General features: G+C 41.1%; 2 pseudogenes across 2 annotated transcripts; both read left to right on the forward strand.

The window, feature by feature from the left end:
- Positions 1–3,645: 3,645 nt before the first annotated feature.
- Positions 3,646–14,315, forward strand: LOC143888154 (dehydration-responsive element-binding protein 1B pseudogene; annotated as a pseudogene). Of its 2 annotated transcripts, none has more exons than XR_013254490.1 (2): positions 3,646–3,729; positions 13,508–14,315. The product of XR_013254490.1 is annotated as a dehydration-responsive element-binding protein 1B pseudogene, transcript variant X2 (transcript). The 2 variants fall into 2 exon arrangements; XR_013254489.1 differs by having other exon boundaries at positions 3,655–3,683; positions 13,456–14,315.
- A 3,728-nt stretch (positions 14,316–18,043) lies between these two features.
- On the forward strand, positions 18,044–18,866 carry LOC143887315 (dehydration-responsive element-binding protein 1B pseudogene; annotated as a pseudogene).
- The last annotated feature ends 207 nt before the right edge of the window (positions 18,867–19,073 follow it).

Here is a 19,073-nt window from a genome sequence, read left to right on the forward strand (position 1 = left end):
TCTTAAAAGGCAGTCAATATGAGTCAGTATGTATGCCATTTGTATTTGCTTTTTTCAGCAATAGTAAAAGCTGTCTGTTTTTTTTTTCTCTTTCCAATCTGTATCTCTGTTTCTGCTGTAGCAGAATATTACAATTTTCGAACACTTTGATCATCTTGTTGCTCATGAGGCTCAGAGGTCCTCATAGCTTGTTTTCTATTACTAGTTTTACATTGTAGTTATCATACCGGGAAAAAAGGTATCAAACAATTTATTGGAAAGCAATAAAAAACAATAGGAAAAGATATTGATAACGGCACGAACATATTTTGGTAATGACACTACTCACATTGTTTTATTTACAGTCTTGGTAAAGAAGATAAAATAAAGGGGTTGCAATTTGTCGGCTAGAGCTTAATCCTGTTGTAATCCTTTTATTTATTTCTTATGGTAGAGTATGTTTTTCTCGCCGAACCACCTGAAATCTCAGTGTGTGCATCTTCGTGGTTTTTTCCTTTTTATTAAGCACATGATCAGATCTGTTTTTAGTCGTCCAAATTTTCTACAGGTTTGATGACTCTCTCTCTCTCTCCTCCTCCTCCTCTAACCGTAAGCTTTAATTGTGTACAACATAAGGCCGATGTACAAAAGTATGGCCTATTATCATTGGCCCCACCTAGATCCGATGATCCTAAATCCTGACAATCTAAAGCGTTGATTTCTATTATCAGTCGTTTTTCTTTCCAAGAAAATTTTAACTGGAAAACCTTTTCGACTCAAACCCATGCATAGGGTAGGGCCCCGCATTTTAAGCCTTTTATTTATTTATTTTTAATGATGGCGTGGGGCCGCCATTTCCCCAATCCCATGCATAAGGTATGGCCCACCATTTCACACACGTTTTCATGATCGGTGAGTCCCGCAATTTCCACCCAAGCCCATTTGGATATGATTTTTATCACTAAAAATAGGGATTTGCTAGGGACCATGGCAGAAAGGCATTTTCATGCCAGCATGGGAGAGCAGCCATGCCGTCTGAATTAAATGAATATGACAAAATCTGTTGAAAAGTAAGCCAGTGTGGCTTCTCTCACATGAAATATAAGGCCGCGAAAAGCCTTTCTGCCATGGTCCCTAGCAAATCCCCTAAAAATATAGGGAAATGATATATGCGCAACTATGTTTTAATAATCGCTCAAACTCAACTTGTCTTTTACTTTCTAATTAGCTTGTGAGAGCTTTTTGGGAAGCCTAATAATCTTTGACAGCACTTAAAATAATAAAAGACAAGATATATTAGTGCAATTATTAAAACAAACAAGGCCGTGCCGATATCATTCCCCAAAATATAACATCTTCGGCAAAACAAAAAAAAGTGCAATTCCACCTTTTGGCACGAGCCAATTTTATTGAAGATAAGCTACAATACAAATAAAGGGTGACTTTTATATGAAGCAATATATCTTATCCAAGACATTATATTCTATAAACAAACGTCCCCACATCTTTACAATGTATTCATTTTCCATTAAAGTATGGTCACACACACCCCAAGTCATCAAAAGCAGACAACGTGTTAAACTCCTGCCTCAATTTTGAAATACAGCTGGCCCCTTAGCTTCCATGCTGTCATTTCCGTGTGCGCGTTCAAGCCGTAATAGAAGAGCTTGAGGTGGTTGAAAATGGTAATATTTGTACTCTTTTAAATTTATCTAATTATTTTCTAGTGTTCTACTTGTATATTTTTTCACTTGAAACTTGATTGTCATTTTTCTCTTTTTCTATTCTTTTTCATAACTTTCCAATATTGGAGATGTTTCTTACAATATTGATCTTTGAAGAATGAACGATTGAGATTTGTTTGCTTCATTTTAGTGAAATATTGGGGTTTGTTTGCTTCATTTCAAGATTGGCTTTGTAAGTTATTGCTCTTTCTTTTTGTTTTTTTAACATATGCTACTCACTTGCATCAACTTGGTTTGTCACTTCACTTCTCAGTTGTGATTGGATTTGGAGGTGGATTTCTATGGTGGTGGATTACTGGATTTATATGGACTTTGGTCTTTCGAGGTGGTTTTGGACTTTCGGTTATGGTGGTGGTGGTGGAATGGATTATGAGTTGGTTCTTCTGTGGTTGTTATTTTACTTAGTTTAGATTTTATGTTGGTATGGAGAATGGATTATATATTTATATGTTGTCATGGATTCCAATGGACTTCGTCAGATGCACTTTCTTTTATGTTGTCATGGGTTTTGTGTTTGTATCATTGTATGGACTATGGTTTGTAACTTTCATCTTTGTATCATTTACGTAAATGTGGTATGTAATTGACTAATTCTCTTATATGATCTTTTAACTTTAGCACCTAATCAAGTTATAGGCTTATAGGCTTATAGCCATTTTTGGACTTTTCAATGTTTTCATCAGGTTTAATGGCTAGGAAGAAGTTTTATGCCGTTTTTAAGGGAAGGCAGGTAGGCGTTTTTTGACACTTGGCCGTAATGCCATATGCAAGTTGACGGGTACAGTGGAGCATGCCACAAGTCCTATAAGAGCAGGGGGGAGGCGGAAGAGGCGTTCAATGCGTTCTTAAAAGTCATTGAAGAGGAGCACCAAACAACTCGAGTTACCCATCACCGTGATCTCAAAGAAGATATCAAAGTGCAATTCCACATTTTCGCACGAGTCAATTTTATTGAAGATAACGAAGCTACAATACAAATAAAGGGTGACTTTTATATGAAGCAATATATCTTATCCAAGACATTATATTCTAGAATCAAAAGTCCCCACATCTTTACAATGTATTCATTTTCCATAAAAAGTGTGGTCACACACACCCCAAGTCATCAAAAGCAGACAACGTGTTAAATTCCTGCCTCAATTTTGAAATACAGCTGGCCCCTTAGCTTCCATGCTGTCATTTCCGTGTGCGCGTTCAAGCCGTTATACAACGCCTCCACGTACTATATATTAGGGCTGCAACTCGGGTCGGGCGGGTCGGGTTTTGGAGAACCCAACCCTACCCGAGAAATATCTCAGGTCGGGTCGGGTCGGGCCGGGTCGGGTTTTTTTTTCGGAAAACCCACGATTCCCAAACCCGGCCCTACCCATGATAAATCTCGGGTCGGGTCGGGTTTTTTCACGTTGACGCAATTTTTTAAGGAAAATTCTTGTTTGGCAAGGCAACTCAACTCATAGAAGTAGAAATTACACTCACATTACACTTGAATCAAACAATGATGTAATTACACTCACACTACACTTGAATCAAACAATGCCGTAATCAAACAATGCTGTAATTACAATCAAACAATGCTGAATGAAACGCTTAAATCAACTCAACTCATAGAAGCAGAAATTACACTCACATACAATAACAGTGGGTGCGTGGGTTTCCACTTTTAACTTCTAACTAACAATAGAAAAAATGAACATACTATAACTTATGTAACTCGGGTCGGGTCGGGTCGGGCCCCTTCAAACCCGGCTCAACCCGAGATTCATGCGGGCTTTTGAATGCTCAACCCGGCTCGACCCGAAACCCATGAAACCTGAACCTGACCCAGGTTATTTTCGGGTCGAGTCGATGCGGGTCGGGTAAAACCCGGCTCGAGTTGCAGCCCTACTATATATAACTCTCTTTCCAACCATAGACAATACAATCTCCCAAAGGCAAAAATACTCGAACCCACAACTTCACCTTCTTATACTCATCAAACACTACTCCTCACTCACTCAGACTCAGACTCACCCTCACCCATGGAAAATCCATCCCCATCGTACATCAGTACCCCATTCAATCGATCATCACCGATCAACAGAAAGCCATGTTTGAACTGGTTCTCCGACTAACGGCGATGGATGGCCGATTGGAACAAGCCCTTCGCCTCACCACCCCCTCTCTGTCACCCGACTTACCGGTACACACCTCATTGAACTCCCCGAATTCGGGATCTCAGATTAATTCCTCCACTACCTCCATCCAAGCTCAAACCATCCGTCTGGACTTCCCTCGCTTTGACGGAATCGATCCCTTGGGATGGATCTTCAAGGCCGAACGTTTCTTTGATTATCACAACACCGCCGATGATCAAAGAATTATGATCTCTTCCTTTCACATGGACGGCAAGGCCCTGCAATGGTTCCAATGGATGTACCGCAATGATCAATTTGGTACTTGGCCAACCTTCACACGGGCCCTAGAAATCAGTTTTGGTCCCTCAGAGTTTGAAAATTTTCAGGGCACCCTCTCCAAATTACAACAACCTCTTCCGTCTCCGATTACCAATCGGAGTTTGAAGCCCTTGCAAATCGCACTACGAACATCTCCACTTCTTTTCTCATCAGCTGCTTCATTTCTAGACTTCGGTGGGACATTCGTAAAGAAGTTATGGCTTTCAAACCTACATCTATGGCACAGGCTGTTGGCCTGGCCCGTCTCCATGAATAAAAAATTCTAGCCTCCAAACGTTTCCTTCAGCGAACCTTTGGGAATCGAGAACCTCTGTTTCCTTTCCCGAAAACCCCTCCCCAATCTCTGATCCGGCCCCCCAACCCCACTATTCCGGTCAAACGCCTTTCACCTACAGAGATGCAATTACGACGAGACAAGGGACTCTGTTATAATTGGGATGAGAAATTCGCTCCGGGCCATCGCTGCAAAAATCGTCAACTCATTTTGTTAGAATATGACGACGGTGGCGTCGATGATGAAACCGAAGAGGTTCTTCCTCTTGCTACAGCAACAGATTCGTCATCAGATCCAATTATTCAATCCGAACTCTCATACCATGCCCTGGCGGGTCAAATTTCCCCTACTACACTTTGGTTTACAGGCTACATTGCCAGATCTCCGGTCCAAGTTTTGATCGATGGTGGCAGTACACATAATTTTGTGCAAAGCCGGATCGCAAAGGATTTGGGGTTAGCGGTGGAAGCCGGTCCACAGATCACAGTCCTCGTCGGTAACGGTGATCGTCTTTCCAGTGAAGGTGTTATCACACAACTGAAAGTTAAGCTTCTTGATCACCATGTTATTGTTGATTTGTTTGTGCTTCCACTTTTCGGTGCTGATATAGTTCTCGGTGTGCAATGGCTCGCTCAATTAGGCCCTGTTTTATTTGATTACAGTAAACCTTCATTGGAATTCATGGATGGCGATACTCGAGTCCAATTGTGCGGGGAGCATCAACGCCTGCCTTCTCCATTGCAATATAACAATCTGCGTCGCCTTACTCAGACGGATTCCGTCGCAGCCTTTTTCCACATTGAATTTCAGAATCTCTCCACCACTGCCTCTGTTTGTACTGATACTAACCTTCATGAACTTCTTCAATTGTTTGATGACCTGTTTGTTGTTCCTCAAGGCTTACCTCAACCCCGAGCTCAGGACCACTACATTCATCTTTTACCTGGCTCCCAACCAGTCAACGTCAAACCATATCGTTACCCTCATTTTCAAAAGTCTGAAATTGAAAAGCTCGTGGCAGAAATGTTACAGGAAGGAATTATCAGACCTAGCACCAGTCCCTTCTCTTCTCCGGTCTTTCTTGTTAAAAAAAAGGATGGAACATGGCGGTTTTGTATGGACTACAGAGATCTCAATGCCATCACTGTCTAAGACCGTTTCCATATTCCCACGGTGGATGAAGTTTTGGATGGACTCAACGGCGCCCAATTCTTTTCCAAATTGGACCTACGATCAGGTTACCATCAAATTAGAATTCGACCAGAGGATGTTCCTAAAACAGCTTTCCGCGCCCATGATGGCCATTTTGAATTTCTCGTCATGCCATTTGGCCTCACAAACGCTCCTTCGACATTTCAGGCCACAATGAACACGGTATTCCGCCCTTTTTTATGAAAATTTGTCCTTGTTTTCTTCAATGATCTTCTCGTATATAGCCGAACCTGGGAAACTCACTTATCTCACCTCAAAGAGGTCTTACAAACATTGCGAGCCCACACCCTCTATGCTAAACGCTCCAAGTGCTCATTCGGCCAACCATCCATCGAATATTTGGGCCGCATTGTGTCGGCCAAAGGCGCAGAGAACAGTAAGGTATCAGCAATGCTGAATTGGCCTCTTTTTTTTTTCCTTTGTTTTGGGGGATTTGTTACCGTACCCAATTTTAGCTTGGTACGGACCCGCAATTTTTGGTGCACTGGAACACTGTCTGTAACTTATTCAATTCGTTATTAGATAAGACACAATCGTTTCTTTCTTCAATTGGACATCTAGTACGCATACTGGGTACAATACTTAAAAATGAAAACAATGCTTAGAAATTTTTCTTGTTCATAATTTATTCCACCCCTCAACTCAGCCCGGCCACCCCTTTTCTATATTTTTTCCATCTTCTCTACCCAAAATTCTCAAAGTGCAAGATAAGCAACAAACTGGTGTGGATGGGCCTCGAGCCTTGATGGACCACAGTTTTAATTGGTGAGAATAAGCCTCAATCGGAAAACCACCTTGGCTCAATTTTGTGTACCTATTATCATCATGAAAATGGTAGATACTGACTTATTATGCACTTCAAAAGAATTGAAGCACCTCAATTGAATTGAATTGATTTGTACTACTATTTAACTCACACACTCCCACTAAAATACAAGTATATTGGCTCCCACTTTAGTTCCTATGGCCGCCCCTTGAACCTTAGAAAGGTTAGTAAAATTTCGTCTTCCAACACGGTGTCTCCTATGTAAGCAACACGACAACATACATACTGTGAAACACAAACAGTTCAGACGAGACGAGATAGTCCACCTTACATTTATATCTTATTCAATTCCCTTTCCTTTTCTCTGGGCCCACATGGTTGGCAACACGATTACTTCTTCTTTTTAATAATAAACTATTGGGGCCCAAGAAAATTTCGGAATTTCAGTCAGAGATGCTTCTTGACTTCTTCAACGCTTAAATTTTCTAAAGGAGTGTTCAAAGTAAGTGAATTCCCTTGATGCCCCATCGCGAAGCTCTTAGTCTTAGGATGAAGTCCAAGGCTGATGACCCTTCGGGTGGCAACACGAGTACTTCTTGTTTGAAACAAGAGAAGTGGGGCCACAACAAAATCTCACCACCAAATGGTGGTGGGTTGGCTCAAAAAGGAAAAAAGAAAAGAAAAGAGAAATAGATTTAAATTTTAAGGGAAAAATAAATTTAGTAAATAGTTTCTGAGCTCCAGCTTAGATAGAATTTCTGAGGTAAAGTTTTTAAATAGGGTCTATGACTATGTTGTTATTTGTTTGGGTTATGTTAGATATTGATATTTTAGGACCTAACGTTGATTTGTGGAGGTTTAAAATGGACGTCTACAAAATGATCCATTTTGTGCCTTTACAGGTCGGACGGTTAGGAGGATCCGAGGAAGATGGTCTCTTAGGAACAACATATATCTATGTCAGCTTCTATAGAATGAATGGCTTGGATGAGTCAAACAAAATGGGAGACGCACGAGAGTCATGCCTCCCAAGAATTCAAACTTAAGGCGTAAGAGTACACATCATAAGGTAGTCAATACAGGATGAGCCAATCATAGGCGTAAGAGTACACATCATAAGGTATCTCTCCTCATTGCAAGCAACACACACAACCGGTAAATAATCCAATCGATGGGATGCTTGTCGGAAGAATGGGGGGCAAATATATCATCTCCCTTTTAATTCTTAATGTTTACAGTAGGTCCCACATGTGCTACTAGATGCATCAATAACGTTGACTGGGCTGATGTACAAAAGTATGGCCTATTATCATTGGCCCCACCTAGATCTGATGATCCTACATCCTGACAATCTAAAGCGTTGATTTATATTATCAGTCGTTTTTCTTTCCAAGAAAATTTTATCTGGAAAACCTTTTCGACTCAAACCCATGCATAAGGTAGGACCCAGCATTTTAAGCCTAATTTTTACATTTTTTTGTAGGGTGGGGCCTCCATTTCCCCAATCCCATGCATAAGGTATGGCCCACCATTTCACACACGTTTTCATGATCGGTGAGTCCCGCAATTTCCACCCAAGCCCATTTGGATATCTCCTGCACCACATTCAACCCATCCGGGGTTTGGCACCTGCAAAAGAAATTAATCTTTGTATAACTATAGAAACTTATTATATTCTATGAAGATCATCAAAACAAAATATTTCCATTTTAAAGGGGCAGGGTAAGTAAAAAATAATATTAAAAATTCTCTAGTTGACACTGAGAATGTTGAATTTTGTAATGGGATTGGAGAGACATTACACCATATGGTTTGAACGTTGCCCAATTCCGAAGCTAAAGCAAAAATTAAAAAAATAGCAAGTAAATGATTATTTTACGCCGCGAAAGGGGACAAGTAGACAGGATATCTTCCCTTTTAGGTAAAAACAGTGATTCGATGAAGTAAGTGCATTGCCATTTATGCAAAAGAGGATTAATGATGAGACTGAAAGAGTGTGTTTGAGAAGGAAACAGATAAACCCTTGATTAGTGATAGTCTTTGTATAATGTTTGGGATTACGGGAATAAATGAATGACATATTTGGGAGGTCTTATCTCCCATCAATGAGACTATTGTAGGGCCAACAAATGTCTTTTAGGAAGTAACGTTCCCCTGTACCTATGTAAAAGGGATTCCCGGATTTTACTAGGAAGACCCACCTTAGATTGTTCTGTATGTATGTGTGCGCGTGTGCATGAGAGAGAGAGAGAGAGATAGAAAAGGGAACTGGTATATTCCTCTCCTTTCTTTCATCAGCCACACCCCCTCTAGTATATGTACGACTACTCCTTTTACACTAGAGGGGTGGGCAAGGGAAGAAAAAGGGGCGAATATATCAAGTCCCAATTTTGGGGTTTTGGTATTAGTGATGGGTACAATGTATGGGATATTCACCTTGTTTTATAGTTTTATTTATGACATAGGGTATCCCCAACCCATTTTAGGACGGGACTAGTCCCTATAGATGCCTGAGATCACCCGTGACCCATGTGCATCGGGTTGCTACTTGCTAAGGAGGGATTCGAACTCGTGCCATTGGGGAGCATACCCATGACTTTAACCCAAGGACCCACACCCGTCCGGGTTACCATGTTTTATAGTTTGATGTGAGAAGGTTAGGGTTAACTTTGCAGGCCCATCATAATAGGCATTAGCTGGGCCTAACTCCTTAAAGGGCTGAGCCCACTCTGGCCCACCAACATTTGTTAATCAGGTCGGTGAATCTTGTTTCCTTAAGTCCAGTCTGCTGATGAAAAGATGTCACTAATCCATCGATTCCTAAAACATTTCATTCTTGCTGACCAATTGGGTTGATCGGTAATGATAGCGGATCTGATGAACGGTCTCGCTCATAATAAACATGTGCCACATGTTAATTGAGACATAGCCATTCTTGTTCTATCCAAGGCATGATCGACGGTCCCAAAGTATATACATAATCTGGCTTAGGAAACGGGTAGTTTTATCCATTTGGATGTATATGTTAGATAATATGAGATCTCACCGTTGGATGAGATCATAATCCCACCACTGAATTGATTGGATGTATGTTTGCGATACTTGATTAGATTAGATAGCCAAGTTAAATTAGGATTTCTCTTATACCTTTATATATTTTCACAGGGGAGTGATAAATCGACCCCCATATATCTTAAATCGGCCCCTTTTAACTTAAAATGTTAGGGCGTGTGACTTGTACACTTGTACGGTATTTAATGGCAGATGTAAACTTTATTCACACACACTTACGTTTTACGTTAAAAGGGGTCGATTTAAGATATATGGGGTCGATTTATCACTGCCCATTTTCATATTTATCATTATTTTGCCATGTTTATTTTATGGTCCTAAATGGAAGTTTGCCGAGGTATGGGACTCGTTGGGATCCAACCCGGTATGGCACATGTTTAAAGGGCTTAGCTTAAAGCGTTCTTTCATCTGCTGTAGGGCTTTTCGCGTATTACCTAACATTTAGTATCAGAGCAGCCACTATGTCACATGTTCGAGTCATGCAAGGGCCAACCTATAGAGAGGACTACCTAAAAAGGATTACCTAGTAAGAAAAACCAATGTGAAAGCCAAAAGAGTGAAGTTACCAAAATGTGGGCCTCACAGAAGGACCGACCTGTGCAAAGGGCTTCCTATAAAAAGACTATAGTGAAATCCGCCACAGAGTGGGCCACCAAGAATGATGGATGCTGAAGCGTGGGGGAATGTTACGGTCCTAAATAGGGATCTACTTAGGTATGAGACTAGGTGGGATCCAAAATGATAGGGGATAAGTTTAAAAGGCTTAGCTTAACGCATTCTAATGGCTCTGGGGCTTCTGGGGTATTGGTTTAGGTCAATTAGTTAGCTAGGCTTGTCCTCTTGGTGAGACTATATAACTAAGCATTGGGTTAATTCTAATAACAAAGACTAGTGAAACGTATTTTCTTAAGAGTACACCAATCTAGAAACAAGTACTAGTTATATCCATATGGATGTATATGTTAGAGAATATGAGATCTCACCTTTGGATGAGATCACAAAATCTCGCTATTGAATCGACTGAGTGTTAGTTTTGGACACGAGACTATATTACTGAGGTGTTAGTTATATCATTAATTTTGCTATGTTTATCCTTTCGAATGTTTTATATAAACATGCATTGAGGTTCATTCTAGTGACAAATATTAGGGAAATTTATCTTTTAAGAGTACACCCAGATTGAAATTTAAGAATTCTTAGACTTCACACCAGAGAATTGGGGTGTTAGTTCCTCCATTCAGGTTTCAACCCATCTTGTCGATTCGCCCCTCAAGATTTGACTAATATCAATTTTGAAGGGGCAAAACATTGATGTTTAGGCCCAGTCTGTTTTCGATTTTGAGAACCGATTGCAAGTCAAAAACTTATTATTGGACTAAAATTCCTAATAGGTTTTGGACACACACTCGGGTCTAAAATTCCAAAGCGAAATGCCTAAGGAAGCCAAAGCTGGATGTCTTCCAGCACAATCAATCCCTCTTGAGAAGACTTCTGCTGCATGATTGCAAATGTAAGAGATGCTAAGACAGTCTTGGAGATACTGGATAAAAACTACAAGGTTAGATAGAGTATATGAAAGCAGAATGCAAGGTTAAGTTTGTTGGAGAAAATCCATGAAGTGGTTGAGAAGAAGATAAGAAGATAGGAAGATGCTTCAAGGCGCGTAAACGCTCTCCTTAAGACGATATTTGCCCCCACCAGTAGTGTGCAAAGGGGACCACGAACTCGCCTCCAAGATACAATGAAGCCCGGTTCCAAACCGATTGCTTGACGACGTTCTGCACTGAACAGAATCAAGCCCTGAATCACCTTTGAATTTTGCAAGTATTTGAGACACAAGTGTCTATTTCTGCAGAAAACAGAACACTTGAACAAAACTTCTAAAACAGTAAAACAGAAACTTTGTAGGGGATTAGAGAGAGAGAATTGTGCTGGAAATAACAATTTTGGGTAAACCAAAGTAGAAATCCGAATTATGTTAGAATGGACAATTTCTACTGTTTCTAGAGAGTTTGTGGTGGCTTTTCCCGTTGGAAAACACCCTTTCTGCGCATCCTTTCAGCGGGTTTGAATCGTTAGATCGTGTCTAATCGCGACTCTACGGTTCAGATCAATCCTGGAGTGACCGTTGGCTTATGTAAAAATCCTTCCAACTCCGTAACCTCTGGATCTCCCATCCACGGTGCAGATTGCACCCTTTAGGGACTTGGCCGTTGTGTAGAAGAGACACAATCCAATGGTCATCATCCACTAGCTGTTACACCACGATCCGACAGTTCGGATCGCACTCACTCACGCACTATCCATTGGAGCCCCTAGGCTTGCTGGGCCAATCGTTGGGCCCGAACTCAGGCCCAACCTAACCAAACCATTTGGTCTACCCACTTGACCGATCCAAGTCGATCTTGATCTAACGGTCCGGATCAAATCGGAAAAAATAAAAGGCTCCAATTGCTCCTTGCTAGGGTGCAAAGTGCTCCTAAAAAAATGCCAATAAAGCGCCACTATGCACCCTAGCCCATTGCCCATTTCCCAAGCCACGCGTGCGTGTGCGTTGCATCGTCCCGCGGTTCAACCCATGGCTAATACCCGTTGTGCACCATAATAAAGAAGAGAAAAGAGTAAAGCTTTATAAACCCAATTTTTCTTTTCTTATGAGTTGGTACGAGACTATTTTTTTCACACTACTTTTGCACTCTTCTCTTTCTCTTGCAAAAAGCAAATCTTTCCAAAGAAAAGTTTTTCATTTTCCAGAACACACTTAGAAAACATTTTCCAAACAGTTTCTTTTGAACAAAAAATAAGAAAAGTTTTCCCTTTTCCAAAACACATTTAGAAAATATTTTCCAAACAGTTTCTTTTGACCAAAAAATAAGATTTTGAAAATCAAAATCTAACAAAATTCAGACAGTCAAAACAGTGAACCCTTAAGCACAAGTGTCAAGATTGGAATGTTATCACAAATAGGCTGGCAAAGTTAGGAGCTATAACATATGTCCTCATCAAAAGACGAGACCCCAGGCTCCTTTGCCTGAGGAAATTCTTTGATCGTCTTGTTGCTCATGAGGCTCAGAGGTCCTCGTAGCTTGTTTTCTATTGTTAGTTTTACTTTGTATAGTTATCTTTGATACCGGGAAAAAGGTATCAAACAATTTATTGGAAAGCAATAAAAAATAATAGGAAAAGATATCGATAACGGCACGAACATATTTTGATAATGACACTACTCACTTTGTTTTATTTACAGTCTTGGTAAAGAAGATATAATAAAGGGGTTGCAATTTGTCGGCTAGTGCTTAATCCGGTTGTAATCTGCCATGGTCCCTAGCAAATCCCATAGAAATATAGGGAAATGATATCTGCGCAACTATGTTGTAATAATTGCTCAAACTCAACTTGTCTTTTCCTTTCTAATTGGCTTGTGAGAGCTTTTTGGGAAGCCTAATAATCTTTGACAGCACTTAAAATAATAAAAGACAAGATATGTTAGTGCAATTATTAAAACAAACAAGGCCGTGCCGATATCATTCCCCAGAACATAACATCTTCGGCAAAACAAAGATAAGTGCAATTCCACATTTTGGCACGAGTCAATTTTATTGAAGATAACGAAGCTACAATACAAATAAAGGGTAACTTTTATATGAAGCAATATATCTTATCCAAGACATTATATTCTATAAACAAACCGTCCCCACATCTTTACAATGTATTCATTTTCCATAAAAAGAGTGGTCACACAAACCCCAAGTCATCAAAAGCAGACAACGTGTTAAACTCCTGCCTCAATTTTGAAATACAGCTGGCCCCTTAGCTTCCATGCTGTCATTTCCGTGTGCGCGTTCAAGCCGTAATACAACGCCTCCACGTACTATATATAACTCTCTTTCCAACCATAGACAATACAATCTCCCAAAGGCAAAAATACTCGAACCCACAAGGCCACAACTTCACCTTCTTATACTCATCAAACACTACTCCTCACTCACTCAGACTCACCCTCACCCATGGAAAATTCATCCCCATCGTACATCACTACCCCTTCAACTTTTTCAGAAGAAGAGCTTTTCTCAAACATGGCATCCAACAATCCAAAACGGCGTGCGGGGAGAAAGAAATTCCGGGAGACACGTCACCCTGTCTACAGAGGAATCAGAAAACGCAACGGAGGGAAATGGGTCTGCGAAGTGAGAGAACCAAATAAGAAATCGCGGATTTGGCTCGGCACTTATCCAACGGCTGAGATGGCTGCACGTGCTCATGACGTGGCCGCCATGGCTCTCAGAGGTCGATCTGCCTGCTTAAATTTCTCTGACTCCCCGTGGCTTTTGCCAATTCCCGATTCCGGCGACGCCAAGGACATTCAGAAGGCCGCCGCAGAGGCAGCAGAAATGTTTCAGCCGGCACAATCCGATATAGTTTTTGTTGATTCGCAATCAGAAATCGCTTCTTCAGGGGATGAGGAGAGAAGAAAGAAACTTACCATTTTGACGGAAAAGCCATTCTACATGGACGAGCAAGCGATTTTTGGGATGCCGGAATTGCTTTCCAACATGGCAGAGGGGCCGCTGCTTTCTCCGCTTTCATTTCTGGGAAGTGGGTTCCAGTGGGATGAAGTGGAAACTGATGGTGACTTGTTGCTATGGAGTCATTCCATTTGAGTTTAGCTGTAACGTTTTTTTTTCTTGTTTCGGGGATTTTTAACGTGCCGATTTTTCTCTCTAGGTACGGACCCGAGATTTTCGGTGCCTTGTAACACTACCTGTAACGTATTTCATTCATTATTAGATATAACATGGAGGCAATTACATAATCGATTCTTACTTCAAATGGATGTCTAACACGCATACGGCGCACAATAGCTATCAAAGATATGTTGTTAATCATATACCTCAGGGCGATGATAAATTAGCAACCCCCTGTAGGATAATTCACAACCCTTTCACGTTAAAAAATCGTTAAAGTCTGCCACATATCCTCCTTTAAAGGGGTGCGAATTATCCTAAGGGGGTGCTAAATTATCATTGCCCTTACCTCTGTTCCAAACACCATTGGGACTTTTAATTACCTGGAGATGCAAATTTACACTCTCCCGGTGTATACTTCTATACTTAGCTACCAAAGATATGTTGTTAATCACAAATAGTCAAAAACAACATACAATATATGCAATCGACGAAAAATATACACTTCGTTAGATGTTAGAATTCTCCGCCCATTAAATAGACGGTTCCAATTAATCAAAGGTTAAACCAAGGCGAATTATTGTATTACAGTGTGGTAATGCCCTGCTGAAACCATTCTTCTTCATATGCCACGCTAGTCTGTGTGTCCCTCACTGCCAGTTTTTTCCTATCGTGGATCCGGACAAACAAGATGAAACAGGAGAGATCCGAGTAAGTTTCTGGGGTCACCCCTTGAAACTTAGAAAGGTTAGGAAAGTTTCTAACAGGAGAGATCCGAGTAAGTTTCTGGGGTCACCCCTTGAAACTTAGAAAGGTTAGGAAAGTTTCTAACAGGAGTTTAGCTGATGGTGACTTGTTGCTATGGAGTCATTCCATTTGAGTTTAGCTGTAACGTTTTTTTTTCTTGTTTCGGGGATTTTTAACGTGCCGATTTTTCTCTCTAGGTACGGACCCGAGATTTTCGGTGCCTTGTAACACTCTCTGTAACGTATTTAATTCATTATTAGATATAACATAGAGGCAATTACATAATCGATTCTTACTTCAAATGGATGTCTAACACGCATACGGCACACAATAGTTATCAAAGATATGTTGTTAATCATATACCTCAGGATGATGAGAAATTAGCAACCTCCTGTAGGATGCCCTACTGAAACCCTTCTCCCTCATTGCCAGTTTTTTCCTATCGTGGATCCGGACAAACAAGATGAAACAGGAGAGATCCGAGTAAGTTTCTGGGGTCACCCCTTGAAACTTAGAAAGGCTAGGAAAGTTTCTAACAGAAGAGATCCGAGTAAGTTTCTGGGGTCACCCCTTGAAACTTAGAAAGGTTAGGAAAGTTTCTTCTCCCACACAGTCTCTCCTATATATGTAAGCAACACGACAATAGACTGTGAATTACATAATAGAACTGAGACGAGATAGTCCACTTTATCTTGTCTGCCATTCTATTTCCTTTTCTCCCGGCCCGCATGGTTGGCAAAACGTTTACTTCTTTGTGTTAGTGGACTCCTGGTTTGATGACGGATTCCAACTTAAGTTTTCTAAGTGGGCCCCATCACGAAGCTCTTAGTCTTACGTTTGGCAACACGATTAGAAACAAGAGAAGTGGGCCCACAACAGATTTTCAGTTCTCCTCTCCACGCGCCTCTTCCGCGGACCCTCTTCACCCTTCAACCGTCTTCAAAAGTTAGAATCTGGTGACAGTTGAAAGTTTGGGCGACTGAACGGAACAAACATACACGTGCTGACATTTTTCTTTAGGCTATGTTGGGAGGAATCCATATTCAGACATCCCTTGTGCAATATACCAATCTATCTCTAACTATAGGAATAAAACAATAATGTCCTTTTCGTTTTGGATTTTGAGAATTGATTTTAGGTCCCAAACTGATTATTTTCTGAAGAACATATCTCAAAATCCAAAAGGAACAGGGCATCAGATCAAATCACAAATCCAAAACAAGCAGGGAGCCTCAGATTTTCCAATTATTTTATGACAGAACACTGCGAAAGGACATTTTATGCTACTAATTTTTTTCTAACCTGATTGACATAAGTTCCCATGTACGTATTGATAAGTTCACTACGTAGTCAAGATCACCTTTGGGACATAATAGATTAAAACCAAAGCAAGGCCTCTGAGATGGACGGTTTGGATCAATTGAAAGTGGGACCATTATACTTCAATTAAGGCACCATAAATGAACAATAGAGACACAAAACTCCCAATCAAAACCGGAGATTTTTTATTTTTTTTTGAAATGGCAAATATTATAAAAGAATCAGAAGGGACACCCGAAATGGAGTACCCGAAGAAACAGAACAAAAAATAAAAAACTAATTACACAATATATAGGACATCAAGTAGTTAATTGATCAGACCAATTCATCGAGTTGCATACCACCCCTCTTCTTGCCAACTCATCCGCCTTCTCGTTAGCAGACCTTCTAACATGAATGAACACATTATCTGATTCCGCCAATATATCTTCCATTTCATCAAAAAGATCCAAAAACCTCCAAGGCGGAGCCACCCCACCCCTCAGCCATCGGATAACATTACAAGAAATCCCCTTCAACAATTACACTGTTCAGACGGTCCCTACTCACCTTTTTTATGCCATTGAAAGCCGCTTGGACTTCCGCCTCCGTAGCGTCAGTCGCACCTAAAGGGCCCCAAGAAGTCCAAAGAACCTTGCCGGCATCATCACGACATAAACCTCCCACCCCGGCTAGACCAGGATTCCCAAAGCAAGCACCATCGAAGTTTATTTTTAACACTCATTGAGGCGGTCGTTCCCATCTCTGAACAACTTTGTTAGCCCACTCACTACTTAAACACACCATACGCCATCCTTCCCAAAGCTCAAATGCTGAGACAAACTGGAAAGATAAAACCGGAGATTTTATAAGGTGTTAACTTGCACGTTCTGATATGTTGGGGGCTATCATTGGATCATATATCATATTTACCGGGCGATCACCCGTGTAACTTCACATCAAAACCGTCCCCGTCATACCTTCAATGGGACCCATGAGATTCGCCTACAATACTGATGAAAATGATATAAAAAGCGACCCCCAAATCCAATGGGGATCATATATGCCACATCATCAAAACCGAAATACACCTGAATCGCATTAGTGGCGCTTTGAATCCATACGTAAGAGTATACAATATAAGGTAGTCAATTCAAAGTTTTTATTCGAGATAAAATTATCATTTTTCTAGTTTTAACTCTTAAGTAACCACGAATGAGTAGACAAAAAATCGGGTTGAACCCGTCCGATCGGGTCAACCCGAACCCGACGGATTCAACCCGATTTTTTGGGCGGGTTGGGTTGAACTTTTCCGGGTTGGGTTCGGGTCTGGGTCCGGGTTGGGAAATGTCAACCAGACCGAAAATCATCTCATTTTTTAAAGTTGGGTCGTAGGATCTCCGCTGAAAACCACGCAGAGGGTGCGGCCTTATTTTACACGAATATCATGCCTCGAGAATGCTATTATAAGTGCAATTCCACATTTTTGTAAGAGTCAAAACTTATCAAGGATAACGATGCCCCAAGTATCGTTCAACACACCTTATCCAAGACAAGAAATTATAGAATCAAACGTCCCCACATCTTTCCAACACATTCATTTTCTAAAAAACAAGTGCAGTCCAACGTCATGCATAAAAAAGAGACAACGTGTTAAATTCCTGCCAATACAACGGGCGCCAAGTCATCATACAAAGTGAAACCCCTTGGCTTCCATACCGTCATCTCCGTGTGCGCATTCGAGCCCTAATACGCGCCCCCACTATATATATAGATTTCCCACCCTCACTTTCTTAAAAAAACGGAATTACACTCTCCAAAAGGCAAAAACACACAAACCCACCACTTCACCTTCTTTTATATCCTCATCAAACACTATATAGTACTGTACTCTCACTCACTCGCTTCCCCATGGAAAATTCATCTTTTTCAGAAGAAGAGCTTTTCTCAAACATGGCATCCAACAATCCAAAACGGCGTGCGGGAAGAAAGAAATTCCGGGAGACACGTCATCCTGTCTACAGAGGAATCAGAAAACGAAACGGCGGGAAATGGGTCTGCGAAGTGCGAGAACCCAACAAGAAATCTCGGATTTGGCTGGGCACCTATCCAACGGCTGAGATGGCTGCACGTGCTCATGACGTGGCCGCCATGGCCCTCAGAGGTCGATCTGCCTGCTTAAATTTCTCCGACTCCCCTTGGCTTTTGCCGATTCCGGATTCCGGCGACGCCGAGGACATTCAGAAGGCTGCCGCAGAGGCCGCCGAAGCGTTTCGGCCAGCGCAATCCGATATTGTTCCTGGGGATTCTCAATCAGAAAACAGAGAGGGGAAACTAACAATATCCACGGAAAAGCATTTTTATATGGACGAGGAATCGGTTTTTGGGAAGCCGGAATTGCTTTCCAACATGGCAGAGGGGCCACTGCTTTCTCCGCTTTCCTTTCTTGGAAGTGAGTTCCACTGGGATGATGTGGAAACTGATGGTGACTTGTTGCTATGGAGTCATTCCATTTGATTTTTTTTTTCTTTGTTTCGGGGGATTTGTTACCGTACTCATTTTTAGCTTGGTACGGACCCGCAATTTTGGGTGCACTGTCTGTTCCTTATTCAATTCTTTATTAGATACGACACAATCCTTCAGAATGAAAACAATACTTAGAAATTTTTGGTGCACTGGAACACTGTCAGTAACTTATTCAATTCGTTATTAGATAAGACACAATCGTTTCTTTCTTCAATTGGACATCTAGTAGTTACGCATACTGGGTACAATACTTAAAAATGAAAACAATACTTAGAAATTTTGCTTGTTCATAATTTATTCCACCCCTCAACTCAG

This window comes from Tasmannia lanceolata, unplaced genomic scaffold (genome assembly GCF_043159265.1).
Source record: "Tasmannia lanceolata isolate RefF3 unplaced genomic scaffold, GAP_Taslan_0.1 ptg000012l, whole genome shotgun sequence".
Taxonomy (NCBI): Eukaryota; Viridiplantae; Streptophyta; class Magnoliopsida; order Canellales; family Winteraceae; genus Tasmannia; species Tasmannia lanceolata.